Here is a 19,514-nt window from a genome sequence, read left to right as displayed (position 1 = left end):
GCTGCTGCTTCTTACATCATTGCTCTGTGATCTCACTGCACAAGAGTGGTTCAGCCCATGCCTGGTTCCCGTTGCTGGAATGATGCCTCTGCTAGTACAGGTCTCTGCAGAGCCCACATGTGGGCTCCCAAGGAACAGCCCTTCTAATTCACATTCATGTTCAGTCATTATTCCCGAGGCTGAACCGCTGGGATGAGGTAGCTCGTCCAGAGAGATGTGCCATCCTGTTTCACCTTCTGTGGGAGCTATTCCTCCTCTGTTGCCTCTAGGCCCTGAGGTGGGATCTGGATCACCTGTGCAGAATTCTCCATCGTGGCGAGTTCCCCTTTGAAGCCTTTGACGTCCTTTGATCCCACCAGTTCTCAAGCCTTCAGAGGGGTTGCAAGGACATTGAATCTCCCAGGGAAGGGGTCAGGGTTTGATCCCTTTCCTCCCAGGATGCTTCTTGGTCCTCATGCACATTTACACACAGTGACCACCTCTGTATACCAGACCTTGAGGGACAGCCTTCTTCAGGCTACAAAATGTCCTCTTACCCTTAGTCCCAGAGCAGCAGGTGCCTGTTCATCATCTACTTGCATAACTAATAAAGGCCACTCATGGATTTTTCCTGAACAAAAAACAGATCCATTCTAAAGTAACTTTCTCTGTTCAGTTAAACCAGCAGTTCTCAAACTTTTTGGTCTCTGGACCCCTTTTTACTCTTAAAAATTATTGAACTTTTATTATGGGAGTTCTTTTATTTATTTATTTATTTATTTATTTATTTCCCCAATGCCCCAGTGGATAGTTGTATGTCATAGCTGCACGTCCTTCTAGTTGTTGCATGTGGGACGCGGCCTCAGCATGGCCGGAGAAGCGGTGCATCAGTGCACGCCCGGGATCCGAACCCCGGGCCGCCAGCAGCGGAGTGCACGCACTTAACCGCTAAGCCACGGGGCCGGCCCTTGTGGGAGTTCTATTTATCTATGTTTACTATATGAGAAATTAAAATAGAGAAACTTTAAAAATATATATTAATGAATTCATTTTTAAAATAACAATATAAACTCTATACTTGTTAATGCAAATGAAATATATTTTAGGAAAATAGCTGTATTTTCCAAAATAAAAAGTGTTTAGTGAGAAGAGTGATCTTTTACACTTCCGTAAATCTCTTTACTATCTGGCCTGATAGGAGACACTGGATTCTCATATCTGCTTCTGCCTTCAATCTGTTGCAATATGTTGTTTTGGTTGAAGTAGTTGGAAATGGAGGAGTATTTTAGTAGCCTTTTTAGATAATCCTAGATATTATTCTTAGATACCACAGCAAAACTCAACAAATGGTATTTTCTTTGTTTTTTTTAAATTTTATTTATTTATTTATTTTCCCCCAAAGCCCCAGTAGATAGTTGTATGTCATAGCTGCACATCCTTCTAGTTGCTGTATGTCAGACGTGGCCTCAGCATGGCCGGAGAAGTGGTGCGTCGGTACGCGCCCGGGATCTGAACCCGGGTCGCCAGCAGTGTAGCGTGCGCACTTAACCGCTAAGCCACAGGGCCAGCCCATCAACAAGTGGTATTTTCTTAAAACTTAGTTGCAATGTAGAATCTGAAATCATGTCAAATCCATTTGTCTATTTTGCACTTTGAATGGATCTTTCACCCATATATAAGTTTGTCATATTGTGCTTTGGTCACATAGAAAATACTGGTCCATCAAATTGTGTAGATCTTCCAAATGTTGACACACCTCATTAAACAATATGGAAAGAATCTCATTTGTTGTTATCATCATTGATCTCATCAGAAAGCCCTTCAGTATTGAGGAGTTAAGCTCACAGGGGACAGACACAAGTTTTCCAAAATTCTAATTTTTGCTTAAAAGCTCAAATTTTATCACTGGCAACAACACCATCAGTTGTTTTCCTTAAAGTGACAGGCTCACTTCATTTATCTTTGAGAAAATGTGCCAAGGGCTGGCCCCATGGCTTAGTGGTTAAGTGCGTGCGCTCTGCTGCCGGTGGCCCGGGGTTCAGATCCCGGGCGCGCACCAACACACTGCTTCTCCGGCCATGCTGAGGCCGCGTCCCACATACAGCAACTAGAAGGATGTGCAGCTATGACATACAACTATCTACTGGGGCTTTGGGGGGAAAAAATAAAAATAAATAAAATCTTTAAAAAAAAGAAAGAAAATGTGCCAAATACCCAAGTCAAAATAATCGTAGTATGTGTGTCAGTTCTTTCAAGTAAAAATAGTATTCCATGACAAAGCTGCTAGTTCAACTCAGAACTCACAGTCACACAAGTACTTTCCCTTGGGGCAACCATCCTACTCTGGTTATGCAGCAGAAATGTTTTATTTCCATTTTGTCACATAGAGTATTAAAAAGATGTATAATTAGGGTTGAGATATAATACAATTAATGATTTTAAGTAAAAATGGCTTTATTTTTATCCATCATTTATCTACCTTTTTTTTTTTATATTTTGTTTTTACTGTGAGTGCATGATGATAAAGAATACAATGACTTTACCAGCACAGTTTGGTGCCTTGGTTTCTGCTAAGGGGCCAGCGTTTTTACCCGCCTTTGCTTTAGTACCATCAGTGCAAATGTAAGTAGTGGAAAAAGGCAAATGACATCTTAGTAATGTTATAAAAGTAGTTTTGACCTTGCAGATCCCATGAAAGGATCTTGGGGTCCCCCAAGATTTTCAGACCACACTTGAAGAACTGTTGAGTTAGATAGTTCTCTTCCTCCTTCCTTCTGTTTAAGAAAACAACTTTATTGAGGTGTTATTGACATACAATAAACTGCACATGTGCTGTTGGCTTCTTTACCGAGGAAAAATCTCGAATTCTACCTCATCAGGCACACAGCATATGGTAGCACTTATCCCAGCCTTACCATGTACTCCCTGCCTCAGACTTGAAATTGGCGATTTCTCCAAGGAGCCTTGCTTCCATTTAGTGAGGGATGGTATCTAGAACACAAAATCTGGATACTAGGCATGCTCATTGTCACTAAGATTGCTTCTAGGTCCTTTGAGTGGTTAAAGCTAGTAGATAGATAGATAGATAGATAGTGTAGGGGAGGAAAAACAATTTTCCCTCTGTCCTGTGAATTCTTGGCTGAGGCCCCTGTAATAAAAGACAGATTAACAAGAGAAAAACAAACAGATGTTTATTAACATGTATACCTCCTGAATACATGGGAGATCCTCAGAGAAAAATGAGTAACTCTCAAAGGTGATTTAGAATTCTAGCTTAAATACCATCTTCAGCTAAAGACAAAAGAGAGAAAGGTGTAGATGAGATCATTATGGTGAGGTTACCAGGAAAAGCATAGTAAACAAGAGTGTGATTTGTTACGCAGATTTTTTTTTTTGAGGAAGAGTGGCCCTGTGCTAACATCTGTTGCCAATCTTCCTCTTTTTTCTTTTTTTTTTCCTCCCCAGAGCCCCAGTACATTGTTGTGTATCATAGTTGTAGAGTTATAGCTCTTCTATATGGGACGCCCCCTCAGCATGGCTTGATGAGCCGTGAGTAGGCCTGCACCCAGGATCTGAACCTGCGAACCCCAGGCCACCGTAGTGGAACACACGAATTTAACCACTAAGCCACCAGGCTAGCCCCTATTATGCAGATTTAAGTCCATACCTTCTCCATTGATAAGTATCTAAAGTTGCCTGCAGGATTAACCTTCGTCCTTCTTGGTAGAGAGCAGAGGACGGACACCTTTGTAAATTTATGTCCTGCTTTAGGAAGAGGGTAGAGAGCTTTACTTGTATCTGCTTCTCAATTGCTTTCAGCTCAAAATAATACTTATGCCAAAGTGACATATTTTGGGGTGGTATATTCTGCTACCTTTCAATAGATAGATAGATTTAAAAATCAAGTTCATATTAATATTTCCAATTCAAACTTAACAAGTTCATGATATTTATTTACTTCTTTTATTTTATGTTTCTATCTCTTTTCTCTTATGCTGAAAATCCTGGTACTGAACAACAGTAATGTAATTATTTCTTTTTTTGTTAACTTTTTTCTTTTATTGAGGTCAAAATAGTTTATAACATTGTGAAATTTCAGTTGTGCATTATTATTTGTCAGTCACCACATAAATGCGTCCATTTACCCTTTATGCCCACCCCCCAACCCCATTCCCTTCTGTTAAGCACTAATCAGTTTTCTTTGTCCATGTGTTAGTTTACCTTCCATATATGAGTGAAATCATATGGTGTTTGTTTTTCTCTGTCTGGCTTATTTTGCTTAACGTAATACCCTCAAGGTCCATCTATGTTGTTTCGAATGGGACGATTTTGTCTTTTTTTATGGCTGAGTAATATTCCATATATATATATATACACCACATCTTCTTTATCCAATCATCAGTTGATGGGCACTTGGGTGGCTTCCACGTCTTGGCTATCATGAATAATACTGCAGTGAACATGGGGATGCGTAAGTCTCTTTGAATTGTTGATTTCAAGTTCTTTGGACATCTATCCAGTAGTGGGATAGCTGGGTTGTATGGTATTTCTATTTTTAATTTTTTGAGAATTCTCCATACTGTTTTCTATAGTAGCTGCACCAGTTTGCATTCCCACCAGCAGTGTATGAGGGTTCCCTTTCCTCCACATCCTCTCCAACATTTCTTATTTTTTGTCTTGGTGATTATAGCCATTCTAACGGGTGTAAGGTGATATTTCAGTATAGTTTTGATTCGCATTTCCCCGGTGATTAGTGATGTTGAACATCTTTTCATGTGCCTATTTATTTTCTTGATCCTATAATATCAATGAAATAGTTTGTGAACATTTTATATGATTACATCAATGTTCTCAATGAAGCATGAAATAAAGTTATCAGCTGAGAGGAAAGGGACCAAAGGAGATCTGAGCACAGAGGAGAAGGTCTAAAGTGGTCCTTTTCAAGAATGGGTAAAGAGATTTGCTAGGATGTCTAGCAGGCTTGTCTGGCAGTGTTAATTCCCAATTTGGGATTTGTGGTCATAAATTTAATGTGACAACAATCAGCACGGTTGTGTGACTTTCTGCAATCATGGAAGCTGCTCATAGGCACTCAAGAGATATCTATGTAGGAGTCTAGCCAGGGTTGAGGTTTTCCAGGCAAATGCAAAGAAGAAAGAGACGGGCAAGAGGGTTAAGGGTATTTCAGGGGAGTGGTGCTGGATCATGGACTCTAAAGATGAATGAGGAGGAAAGCGAAAACACAAGGGCGGTGATGGAAGTGAAAAAACGGTCAGGCCAGTGGATTAAAGATCCCCAGGAGATCAAAAATAGCTGGAGTAGGGGATCTAGAGTTAGTAAGTTTGAAGGATAAGAATAAGAGGGAATGGTCAAAGGGTGGGGTGCTTTGAAAACACAATTTTGGGGTGGAGAAAGCTGCAGAGGGTGATACACGAGAGAGACTGAGAATTCCGCAGAAGTAGGACATTGGAACAAGAGATGAAGAGAAATATATTTTTCTCAAGAATCTCCAGAGATATTGTAGGCGGGATCCTGGGTGTCCTATCATACATGGGATGGTATCTGAGTCATTTGAATTTAACTCTCATGGTGTGGAGTGAACCCTGCAGGCTGGAGGACTGGTGGACATCCGGGTGACTGACTTCTGGGTTACGTTTTGGGATCCTGTCTAGAGCAGTTTTGAACTCTGATGCAGTACCCAGCTGCATACTGGATTCAGTCGTCCCTCTAGAACAGAGCCAGGAGTACATCTCTGCTGGAATTACCACCCTTAACCAACTGTTGCTAATAAATTAACCTGCGTGGAATATTTTAGTTCTTGAACAAGACTTCAAAGTCAGAGAACTTATTGAAACTACTTGAGAGAGTCCTGGAAGCTAGAGTTCAAGAAAGGAGGTTTTAGGCAGAAGGGGGCATTGTGTATGCAGCATTGTGGGAACTTCCTAGAGTGATCAAGACCAAGAAATTCCAGAAATAGCAAGTGAGAGTGGATCCTGAAAATTAGCCTGTAAATCTATGGCCACAGAGTTCCTGAAAGGGGAAAGGTGGTCCTTGGCAGATGTGCTTTGATTGATCCAATGTTCCTCTCCTGCTGTGTTTGCGGGGAGAGGATCCCCTACAGATGGGGCCTATGCTGTAGGGCAGGCAAGTAGACAAGCAGTGGAGCCCCTGGAGGAGGCCATATCTTGCCAGAAACTGTGGGTACTGGATTAGGACAAGAGTGGAAGACTTTGGTTTGTAACATGGCCACACCACAGAGATGCTCCAGTAGTGGCAGAACTCTGAGAAAGGGTAGTGAAGGACAATGAGAGGATACTGATAGAAATCACACATAGTTTCAAAGCTTTAGATGCCTCGGTGGCTGTGGCTGACTGCTGGTTCCACTGGGATGACTGTTCTCTATTGTGGAGGTAGCTGGGACTCATACATCAACGTTTTTGATTGTGCACCAACTGGAAGGAGAAAAGACCTCTGCATCTGTGTTACTACGAAAGCAAGTTTTGCAAAGAGCTCTATGACCAGGACAGGAGAGCTTTGAAGGAAAAAACAGGCTGAATTAGAGCCAGTGGCACAGTATGCAGGAGGCAAGATTCAGAGTAGAGCCTAAGAATCCAGTGAAATCAAGATACCAGAATACGAGGTAACTAGGTAGTCTCCTCTGCCCCCCAAGAACCCTTGGAGATATCGGGAAGGGCATTAGATTTCTCCCTGCATATGGGATGGGACAGTGAGCCATTTTAATAAAAATATTTTTCTTCATCTCATTTGTAAATGTTTTCTTGCTTTAAAAAAATTCTTACGAATTTAAGAATTATTTTTTATTTATTTATTTTTTTGCTGAGGAAGATTCCTGAGCTAACATCTGTTGCCAATCTTCCTCTTTTTTTGTATGTGAGCCACCGCCACAGCATGGCCACTGACAGATGAATGGTGTGGGTCCATGCCCGGGGAACCAAACCTAGGCCACTGAAGTGGAGTGCACTGAATATAACCACTAGGCCACTGGGGCTAGCCCAAGAATTATTTTTTAAACTAACTTTATTTTTGGAACAAGTATTACATACACGTGGTATAAAATTCAAAAAGTAAAAAAGAGTATACAGTGAAAATAAGCATCCTGCTTTCAGTTTTCTAGCAACTCAGGCCCCCATTGTTATCAATTTCTTGAGTATCCTTTAAGAGATATTTCAAGAAATTTTATAAACGTGTAAGTTTATACATTATTTTTCCCTCACACAGATGGTAGCATATTTGATATAATCTTCCTCACATCTTTTTTTTTCACTTAATGATGCATCTTGAGTATATCTTTTTGTATTACCATGTATAGAACTCTTTTTAAAAAAATTTTTGGCTGCATAGTGTTTCATGGCCAGAAGTACCATCACTTCTTTAATCCTTTTTAAAGGAAACTTAGATTTTTCTCACATTTTGCTTATAAATAAAGCTGTAATAAATATCCTTATACTTAATGCAATTTTGCAAATGCGCTAATATGTTTACAGGATAAGTCCCTAAGAGTGGAATTGCTCAGTCACATATAGGTGTGCTTAAATCTTAATAGCTATTGTCAAATTACCCTCTATACAGGTTGTACCAATTTGCACTTCCACAGGCTAATTTTAATCTTGAAGTGCAGATTGACCCTGATGACTAGAGGACTTGGGGTCAGCCAGGCAGCTGAATTTTGGGTTACATACAAATAACCTGTCTGTTTGGTATAGCTTTGGGACCTTTTACATCTGTGGGTCACATCAGGTGGATATTGGATATCTTGGCATGCTTTTCATTAGTTTCTTTCGCTGGTTGAATATCCTTTGTCCACCCTTTAGCCTCTTTCCTTCTTGCTTTGTATGTTTCCCCGGGTGATTTGAGTTTTTCCATGGCTTCCTGCTTCGCAGATGCCTTCCAGATCTATATCTTCAGATGCAAACCCATATACTCTTTGTTCTCATTTGTATACTATTGAATACACTCTAGGGAAGTCCAGGATGGAGACAGGAGTAAATTTTGATGTATTTGAGGGCAAGTGAAAGGAATGTTCTATCCTCCATGGTGGTATAAGCTTCAAGAGAAGCCAATGACTAGTCAAGACTGAACAGCAACAGTAGTCACATTTTGATATCTTGGCTTTGTACTGGAGGGTGAAAAATCATAACCCCAAAGGCCTTAGCTGGAGAAGGAAAATAAAAGTAGTGACTTGAGCACTACCATAGCTTTGTAACGGGCCTCCCAGGCTCTGGTTTCTTCCTTTGTAATCCATCCTCCGTCCCACTGTGAGTGCGAGTTATCTTTCTAGAAGACAGATCCTCGCTCCAGCTTGCATGTCTTGTCTTTGTGGCTTCCAGGATAAAACCTAAGTGATTTAGCACAAGGTGATTAGACATCCGGAATCCTGCCTTCCCTGTGAGCTGCGTGTTTTTTCCATTCTCTCCTCCCACCTACTCCCAGCTGCCCTCGTCCTTGAGTGCAACAGCTACATTGAACTCCTTACTGTTTGACGCCCCCTTTTCCTTCCTGGTTTGCTTTTTGAATGGAGATCTGGTTGAAGGGCAACTTCTTTTATGAACTCTTTTCTACCCTTTCTCGTAAAGAACCCTTCAGAAGAGATAATCACTTTCTGTGCTGCCAGGGAAGGGAGTCCACACTCCTATTATCGTGCTCCTCACACTATATTATGGTCATCCAACTAGGTCTGCCACCCTGCTTGACAGGCACTCCCAGGGGGGCAGGGTCCAAGTGTCCTAGTCATCTTTAGAATCCCAACAACTCACATGCCTGGCACATATTAGGTGCTAACTATTAATTAGTTGAATCGATGATTGAGACCCACACTCTAGAGGAGCAAATGTGATTTGGGGCAAATCCTTTATCCTCACCTGCAATCAATATTCTTTATTTGTAAAAATGATCTCTTCCTGTCTTAAAATTTTATAATCCTAGCATGATAGGTATGTGGAAACTCTTGAAATTAAAAATTAAGAAGTATTACTTTTACTCTTCAAGCGACTATAATCACACTTCATTAATATGAAATCTGACGGGTGGCCTGATTTCTTTTCTTATACTGGCTAGCTATTTCAGGTTTCCTGGTCATGAGATACGTAGATGTGCCATACCATAATCAAAGTTCTTGGTGTAATTGCATTATTTATTCAAGCTACTACCAGAACTCCCTTAAAGGATGTTGAACGTTTGTCTCATATTTTTCTGGTATTTTCTCTTTTGAAATTTTTTTCTGGCTTTATTGAAGTATGATTGACAAATAAAAATTATACATATTTAAGTTGTACAGCATGATTTAAACCTTTTTTTCTTGTGCTAAAATTTGCATAACATAAAATTTACCATTTTAACCATTTTTAAATGTTCCCCCTTAAATTTTATTGGCAGATAATTCAAGGACATCCTTCCAATTTCCCCTCAAAACATTCAATAATGTATTGAATATCTATCTATATCAATATATAAATTTTCCCTACAGCCAGTGGAAATCTGCATATTGTCCAAGAGGTTCACCCCCAAAATGAACAAGTCTACGATGTTACAGACCATTTAGTTTGAGAATGCAATGAAAATGCACAGCCAAATCTTTATACAGACTTGAGTATGTTAGAAGGCGGTCACTACTCAAAGCCAAGATAAACATTTTGGGGAGGAATGAAAGATTAACTTTAAAATGCGTGAGAATAGTTTGAACTTTAATTGGGTTTCCAAATAGTCTTTCAGCTTCTTTCTTTAAATTTTACTCCTAGTTTCTGTATATACATATAGACTGGTAGGAAAAGTAAATGTAATAATTAAGACATGACATGGAGTTTCTGTTTTCTCTCTTACCTGGTATAATCCAAATTTCAGAAAAAATTATTTTCTTAATCAGCTTTATTTATCATGAGACGTCACATTTTTAAGAGTGAAACAGCTTTAATAAATAACAGTCAATGATCAATCCGAGAAGCATTCCAATATAGAAATATTCTTGCCATCTTTCTGAAGTGTGTCATGCTGTTAGGTTTAAGCAAGGCAGGTTTCTTCCCTTTTCATAGCTGGAGGATGTTGGAGAAAACCGGTTCAGCTGTTTTTGTATTAAATGATTTTAAAAATTCCTGGTGACCTTTTTCTGCCCCTAAATAACTTTAAGAACAGTTGGACATAAAAACTTCAAACTTTACATATTCATGGCTCTCTGAGGAATACAATCATTGTTAGTTTGAGAAAAAGCTTAGTATTTTTTTGAGTTGGAAAGCTCTAATATTACATGTTTGCACATGCTTGGTATGTAACTCTTAGTCTGCTGATGAAAATTGATATGAGACTTTTATAGCATAAGTGTAGATGCTGGTTTTTTTCTTTATTTACCATGACATAAGACTTACGAAGGCATATGGAATTCATGCTGTAACCTTTATATTGAAGTTAAAACTTTACATCTGTTCAACAATATAAAAACAGAGATCCTGCTACGACATTGCAGTTGTCATATAGAAAATCTTACGATAGTAATTCTGAAGAACTAACCTCAGCTACGTTCGCTTCCCATCAAAGGAGGCCTGAGTGTTCTGGCCCTCCATGGGAAAGGTGTTTTTTTTTTTTTGGAGGCTCCATAAAAGATTTTCACACACATTCTAGATAGAGCCCTAAGCAAAGACTGTTGATTGCCTGTGTGGTCAGGCTTCTGACACCTGGGGTTTAAAAACAACTTCCTTCAGAGTTTCATTTAGAACCCTGAAGGTAGTTATTTCCTCAATGCCTTGTACACCACCCTCTGAATGTTTGGCTACCACCCAAAATGCAAGGCTTTTGTGTCATCTTCTCCTCTGGTTTAAGTTCCATATTGTTCTACATTTCCTCTTCCTTGTTCATCTTCCAGCTGTTGTACTCTGATCTCTGGAATGTCTTTCATCACAAGCAAAATCTTTGTATCCTAAGCCTTTTTCTGGAAGTCTTCCTCCACCTACTCAAAGAGATGCTGCTCATTCTTGCTATATCCCTTACAGTTGCTGGCAGTGTTATTTTCCTGGTGGTCTCTATCTCTGTAAAAAATTCCTAATACCAAAGTAATAAACGAAAATAAAAATAAAAACTCTCCCTAACCCCCAGCTAGAAGATAAACACTTATATTTTGGAATATATCCTTCAGAACGTGTGTAGTGACTATACTAGATGTATTTTTTCCCCACATAACAATATACTTCTTTTAAAAATTTTTCTGTGAATTATTTCAAATATATGGAGAAATTTATATGGAACACTTGCATATATACTAGCTTGTTTTATAAATTTTCATAGACAATATACTGGATATCTTCTGCTTATCACTCCAGATTCATTCTTTACCCTTCTGCACCCTACAGAGGGCCCCCGGAGGCTGGCTAGTATGGACAGATCCACTGCCCTGCTCTCTGGCTTCCGGTTCCTTTGGCCCATGGGAGGAACCAGCAGGAGGAGATTGAAGGGTGGGAGGTGAGTGAAGTCAGGGCATTTATTCCTTTCACTCTCCAGCTCCATCCCTGCTGAGCTGTTGCTTGTTGGCTGAATCCTTCTACTGGAAGCCCTGGTTCCTATATGACAGCTGTCTCCATAGCTACTCTCTTTCTGGGTTCTGATAACCTCTTCACTGAAACATCCCTCTGTTGTAATTAGCCCCAGGATACTGGACTATCCCTTGTTGGTTTCCTTAATGCTGTCTACAGCTATTATGGGTTTAATTATGTCCCCGCAAAATTCATATGTTGAAGTCCTAACCCCCACTACCTCAGAATGTGACCTTAGTTAGAGATAGGATCTTTCTGCAGGGAATCAAGGTAAAGTGAGGTCATTAGGGTGGGCCCTAGTATGACTGATGTCTTTCTCAAAAGGAGAAATTTGGACAAAGAGACAGACACACAGAGGGAAGAGGATGTGAAGGCACAGGGAGAAGATGGCCGTCAACAAGTCAAGGAAAAGAGGCCTGGAACAGATCCTTCCCTCACAGTCCTCAGAAGAAATCAGCTCTGCTAACACCTTGATTTTAGGCTTCCAGCCTTCAGAACTGTATCACAATAAAATTCTGTTGTTTAAGCCATCCAGTCTGTGGTACTTTGAAATGGCAGCCCTAGCAAACTAATACAGCATCTTTATAAATAGTCCCTTCATTTAACAGTATTTAATTATCCAGGTTGAGGGTGATATCTATTTTCTGTTGGAACTGGACCAATCTAGATCTATAATCTATGCATCTATCTACGCCCTGTTTGCTTCAGTTTTTTTTTTCTGTTAAGAAAGTGAACACTGCAGGGGCTGGCCTGGTGGCACAGCTGTTAAGGGCTGGCGCTCTGCTTTGGTGGCCGGAGGGTTCACAGGTTTGGATCCTCCCCAACGCACCACTGCTTGTCAAGCCATGCTGCGGCGGCGTCCCATATAAAGTAGAAGAAGATGGGCACGGATGTTAGCCCAGGGCCAGTCTTCCTCAGCAAAAAAAAAAAAGCGGATTGGCATCGGATGTTAGCTCAGGGCTGATCTTCCTCACACACACAAAAAAAGTGAACACTGCAGATTCGTGAACTGCTTTCATGTCAAGAAATGTGTGTGCACAACACTCTGAACATATTCAGGAAGTCTGATCTGAAGTATTCCTCTAACACGAGCTCGCTCGTAGACTATTTCCTCCCACATGGACATAGAACTCCTCTTAAGCTGTCTGTGACTCATTGGTCACTTTGCCCAAAATCATCCATGGAATCACTCAGTAACAGGGCTATTTCTGTGCATGTGAATGTTTTTATCTCCCCTAAAATTAGACCAGTAAGCAATTGTTGGCTTACTGACAACCAATACATCTGTTTTGTGGAAATTTCTTTTATTGTAAAGAGGCAATGTGTTTGTCTTAGCATTTCACCTCAGGCCTTTTTATTTCCAAGTTGCTATTTCTTTATTTGTTCCCAGTAATTCATTAAATCTGTTTTTTTTTTTTTTTTTAAGAACACCACTAAAGAGGAGGAAACTTTTGGTGTTCCTGATTTTTAAAAAGGGAACAAAAATGCAAAAAGCTTTTCACTGGAAATACCCTATTAAAAAAAAATAAAACCCTTCTTTGCCAAATTGAATTTTAACAATGTCAAAGGTAGTGAAATCAAGTTTCATGCTCACTTACCTATCTTGGATAATTAGCAAAGCAGGTCTTTCAAACAGAATTAACTGAAGAAGAATGAACAGTTTAGGAAAAAAGAAGTTTCACAGCCTTGGGGAAAATATAACTAGAAATTGAAAATTCAATCCACGTTACATTTTGAGCTACTGAATGTGATTTGACCGTATGGAAGAGTGGCCTGGTAATCCTTCCGACCACCGTCCATCTTAAAACATGGCACTGAAAGCAATGCTTGTCACTTAGGTTAGTATTTCACTGTGGCTTTCAAGATAATATGCTGTCCATTTTTTAATAACATTTAACATGTTCATCTCCCTTTGACTGAGCACTTATAGCAAAATTATTAGTGCTTATGGCTTGCTGCAGACAGTATTTATGCTGCTTTCCAGAAGCCACTTTTATCTGTTGAAAAAAAAAATCCCACTGTAGGATTTCCAACCTTTTAGGCTAACGTCTGACTCTATTAGCTCCTAAAGAGAAGAACCATAAATAATCTTCCCATTATACATTTTATGCTTTTAGCTACAGCATTAATCACAGAGGTTTTTTCCTTTGCCTCATGAGAAAAACCAGTCTTACAGTTTGAAAATTTGGTTTACAAAATATGGTTTTTAGGGTGGGCAGGAGTGGGGGTGGGATGCAGAAAGAAGAGGGGGTCTTTGCTGGGCTTTATGAGTGAAAAATTTTGCCAACAAATGGGCTTTTTTCTTTCCAGAGCCAGATAATATCTCAGAGAGCTCCCTAGTAATAAATTTGGGGGGAGGGGAGCATATTAACTCTTTCAGGTCAGAAGAGTGCCATTTATTCATCATAGTAAGAAGGCACTGGAGCCATCCTGTGGACCTGAGCAGTCGATGTGGCTCCCAAAGAGCTTGGTGTTGAACCTACTGGAGGGGGTAATGTTAGGACAAGATTAAGGCTGATTAACCATGTTGCTTTTTACATGGGCCATCTCTGAAATTCACATGCATATGATTTAATTATTATTATCATTATTTTTCTTGTCATTGAAGTGACAGGTGTTCTTGGATATATTTCATTCAGTAAATAGGCAGTCTCTTTTTCTTACAAGGTAATCACGGGACAGCAGGTCTTTTTTGAGGAAGATTGGCCCTGAGCTAACATCTGTTGCCAATCTTCCTCTTTTTTTTTTTCTCCCCAAAGCCCCCGGTATATAGCTGTATATCCTAGTTGTAGGTCTTTCTAGTTCTTCTATGTGGGACGCTGCCTCAGCATGGCTTGATGAACAGTGAGTAGGTCCATGCCCAGGATCTGAACTGGCGAACCCCAGGCCACCGAAGCGGAGTGTGTGAACTTAACTGCTGCACCACCGGGCCGACCCCATGGGAGAGCAGTTTTTAACACAATTCTTGATTTCTCTCTTTTTTTCCAAAAGGCACTACAGCTTCCTTAGGAGTTAGCACGGTAGGGCTTGATGGTGCTGGTTCTGGTTCAACCATTAGTTCCCTACGTCATTTGCTTCTTGAATGAGGTTTATGCTAGGTCAGTAACTCATTTCTGAGCCTTGAAAATTGCTTGTTTGATTTGGTTTTACCTATTGATAAAATTGCCTTTTAATTTTGTTAATGCTTCCATACTATTTCTGACTTGACTTAGGTTAGCTCAGACTTTTAAGGAACAATTTCAATGGACTCGGATTAACAGCAGTAATGATTTACTAAATGGCAGTGTTAATCATCCTTAAGTATATATCTGGTCTTGGAGTCTCCAATTTCTGTAATAGCTGTAAGTGGGAATAAAATGACTAAACTACCACATACAAATTTTTCCTTTGCTTCTGAAAATTTCTTTTTTTTTGTAAACTTTTTTTTTTAATTTTATTTATTTTATTTTTTTCCCCCAAAGCCCCAGTAGACAGTTGTATGTCATAGCTGCACATCCTTCTAGTTGCTGCATGTGGGACACAGCCTCAGCATGGCCGGAGAAGCAGTGTGTCAGTGCACGCCCGGGGTCTGAACCCGGGCCGCCAGCAGCGGAGTGTGCGCACTTAAACACTAAGCCACAGGGCCGGCCCTGAAAATTTCTTAAAAAAAACAAACAATACATTCGATGTTCTTTTTATTTTCATGAATCTTGAAGAACTTTATCACACTGTTTTTGTTTTTGTTTTTGTTTTGGTGAAGAAGATTAGCCTTGAGCTAACATCTGTCACCAATCCTCCTCTTTTTGCTGAGGAAGATTGGCCCTGAGCTAACATCTGTGCCATCTTCCTCCACTTTTTATATGTGGGACGCCTGCCACAGCATGGCTTGATAAGTGGTGTGTAGGTCTGCGCCCAGGATCCGGGCCTGCAAACCCCGGGCCGCCGAAGCGGAGTGCACGAACTTAGCCACTACACCACTGGGCTGGCCCCTATCACACGGTTTTAACTTCAGTATCTCTTTGATCTCACTCTGCTCACCATCAAGCTGCTATTCTCTCATCATTTAAATATTATTGTCCCCAAAAGATTCAACTTAATTGATAAGTAAAATGAGACATTCTTTCCATTACAAAATAGTGTATTTTTTCTTTTCCGATTACATGAACTATAAACCTTCAATTATCCTCCTTGCCTTGGCTACTCGGGTGCTTGAATAAGATATTGTTTTCAATTCTTAGGAACATATTTTCTTTTTCCTTGATTCCGATTTCCTTTCTTAATGTTTTAAAACTTTATTATAGATATCTTTGTTATTCAAATCATTTTAAGAATGTAGTGGGGGGCCTGGCCCTATGGCTTAGCGGTTAAGTGCGCGCGCTCCGCTACTGGTGGCCAGGGTTTGGATCCTGGGTGCGCACCGAGGCACTGCTTCTCTGGCCATGCTGAGGCTGTGTCCCACATACAGCCACTAGAAGGATGTGCAGCTATGACATACAACTATCTACTGCGGCTTTGGGGAAAAAAAAAAAAGGAGGAGGATTGGCAATAGATGTTAGCTCAGAGCCGGTCTTCCTCAGCAAAAAGAGGAGGATTAGCATGGATGTTAGCTCAAGGTTGATCTTCCTCACCAAAAAAAAATAAATAAATTGAAAAAAAAAAAAGAATGTAGTGGGTTATAGATAAAAACCTTTTCTATAGATAATTATGTATTTTTCCAAAACCACTAGATCAACAAGCATTTATTGAGCTAATTCAATGTTGTAAAAACTATATTTGGTGATCTGAGGAACGACTCGCTTCTCTAATGCTTTGGTAAAAAGGTCTCTGGCATCTTGACCTAATAGGGAAGGAAATGGGAAATCCTGAAAAATTAATGTTGCCTGTCAGACTAATGGAGTGATAACTCAAAATGAAAATTAAGGTATAGGAAATAAAGAAAGTTATATTTCTTAATTGCCTGAGACTATAGATTAAGATTTGTGCCTGTGTATATAGAGTCCAATAATTTTAGTGCTAGAAGAGGGGACCAAAAAGGTCCAATAGTCCCATCTCCTCCTTCTGTGTGGACTCCCAGTGATGGGGTTCAAGATATGCTGCCTCAAAATATGGCACCTTGGCATATTGAATATTTTAAGCTGAGGAATTTGAGAAATGGCAGATACAAGAAGAATTCTCTGACCTCCCCTGACCCCCCTGAGTCAGGTCATGAGACCCACGGGTGAGGGTGCCCTCCCTGTACCCCAAGGAAAGGAGCATCCTTATCTTTGAAGACAGAGGGACTATGAGAAGAAAGTGAATAAACAGGCCTTGCTAAGTTTCTCCCACTTTACTACCTTTAGTTCATATCCTTTTGTCTTATCACGTTTTCCCAAGACTTTCCACTCTTCATCAAACCTGGTATAAAAATGCTTGTGCTTAACTGCTTCTTTGGATCTTCATTTCCTTATGAAGGCTCCCATGTCATGTAAAACTTATATTAAATAAATATGGATGCTTTTCTCTTGTTAATCTGTCTTTTTACAGGGCCCCAGCCAGAGAACCTATTATGGGGAGAGGAAGAGATTTTTCTTCCCCTACACTATCTCTTCAAACATTTTAAACATACAGATCTTCCTCCACTTCCGATGGGGTTACATCCTGATAAACCCATTGTAAGTTGAAAATATCGCAAGTCAGAAATGCATTTAATACACCTAACTTACCAAACATCATAGCTTAGCCTACCTTAGACATGCATAGAACACTTACATTAATCTACAGTTGGGCAAAATCATCTCACACAAAGCCTTTTTTATAGTAAAGTGTTGAATATCTCATGTAATTTATTTTTATTTATTTATTTTTAAACTTATTTATTTATTTTTCCCCCAAAGCCCCAGTAGATATCTGTATGTCATGGTTGCACATCCTTCTAGTTGCTGTATGTGGGACTTGGCCTCAGCATGGCCGGAGAAGCGGTGCCTCGGTGCGTGCCCGGGATCCGAACCCGGGCCGCCAGCATCGGAGGGCACGCACTTAACCTCTAAGCCACGGGCCGGCCCTCATGTAATTTATTGAATACTGTACTGAAAGTGAAAAACAGAATGGCTGTGTGCGTACAGAATGGTTATCAGTGTATCGATTATTCACCCCCGTGCTCACGTGGCTGACTGGGAGCTGTGGCTCACTCTCACTGCCCGGCATCATGAGAGAGTATCGTACCACATATCAATCGCCTGGCAAAAGATCAAGATTCAAAATTTGAAGCACGTTTTCCACTGAATGTGTATTGCTTTTGCACCATGGTAAAGTTGAAAAATCATAAGTTGAACCATCATAAATCGGGGACCATCTGTACTTATTTCAAACTCTCTTTTGAATCATTTTACTAAGACCAGTTCTTGGGCATAAATGATCACCTTTGTCCTATCTGCTGATGTTTCCTCATAGTGGTTTATTTCCTGGTGTGGTTTCTTATTTTTTACTATAAAGTCATCTTCACAGGGGTTGTTTTGTTTTCTATGAAACTGTCTTGTAGGCTAGGTTGTTTTTACTGGAGTAAGCATATAATTAGGAACAATCCGGATTTGGTTCTGACATCAGGTTTTCCATTTCTGGTTCTGTATATTTGGACTAATTGTTTGACCTTCTTAAATCTCAGGTACTTCTTCTCAGGTATTTCATCAGCAAAATGAGGATTATGTGGAATTGTTTCTATGAGTATTAAATAAGGCATCTGGCACCAATAAATTTGGATAAACACTTCATAAGAGGTGAATGTCAATATTGAGCAAAGTTAAGAATGTCATGTCCTGGGGCTGGCTTGGGGGCATAGTGGTTAAGTTCGTGCACTCTGCTTTGGTGGCCAGGGGTTTGTGGGTTTGGATCTTGGGTGCAGACCTACACTGCTCATCAAGCCATGCTGTGGCAGTCTCCTACATACAAAACAGAGGAAGATTGGCATAGATGTTAGCTCAGCACCGATCTTCCTCAAGCAAAAAGAGGAAAATTGGCAATAGATGTTAGCTCAGGGCCAATCTTCCTCACCAAAAAAAAAAAAAAGTCATGTCCTTGAAGAGACCATCATTGACCCTCAATCTAAATTAGGTTTCCTTCTTACATTTTCTCACAAAGCTCTGTATTTTCCCTTTATAGCATTTGCTGCTATTGGTAACCACACATTTATTATTTCTGCAACCATTTAACGTAGCAGTTGCAAACTCAGTGCTGAGTGAGGGAGATTGCGTGAGAACTGGGAAGGCCTCCATGTCTCTAACCAGGGCAATTCCCACTTGGATCTGCCAGTTGTTCTTTTGAGGGAGCAAGGGACTCATTGCTACTGGATTTTCCAATTTTTCATCTAACCCAGAACTCTGACTTTTTATGGGAAATGTCCTGCTTTTAAAAAGTAGGGAAATAATTCAGTTTAAAAAAGACATTGTGTGGGCCAAACAAAATTCAACTGTGGGTCTTAATAGGTCTGAAAGCTGCCAGTTTATAATCTCTGGTTTCTGTTTGTTTCCATGACTAGTCTGTGTTATGTTCACTACTGTTTGTGCAGAGCCTGGTATAGTAGGGACACATAGAAGGCACTAAATGTTTATTGAAAGAACAAGAAGGAAGGGAGAAAGGAAGGAAGAAAATAAAAGACTGAAATTGGTTACTTTTTTCTCTCTGCAAAGAATTGTATTGGAACAATTGCCAATATTGAGACTATTAGGCAGTCTGAGCCAAGTTGATAGATTTCATATCTAGGAATTCTAAGTTAGTTGATATAAACTAAGAAATAAAAAACATTCACTGCCTCTCTGTATAATTTTTAGGGAAAAATAGAATTATGAATTTTATTGCTTTTATAACTAAAATGTTAATAAAATGAAAAATGTTTTGACTCCCACAGACGCAAAATTTGCCATATGTAAGTATTGTATTGAACAGACTGTTGGTTGCATATTGTCAAACCAATTTTTGTTTGCTGGGAAATAGAATTTAATCTCTGACCTTAAGTTTTGTTGTGTAATGAGCTCATCAAATACATTGAAC

Source organism: Diceros bicornis, chromosome 36 (assembly GCF_020826845.1).
Source record: "Diceros bicornis minor isolate mBicDic1 chromosome 36, mDicBic1.mat.cur, whole genome shotgun sequence".
Lineage (NCBI taxonomy): Eukaryota > Metazoa > Chordata > Mammalia > Perissodactyla > Rhinocerotidae > Diceros > Diceros bicornis.
Note: the sequence above shows the minus strand (reverse complement) of the source record.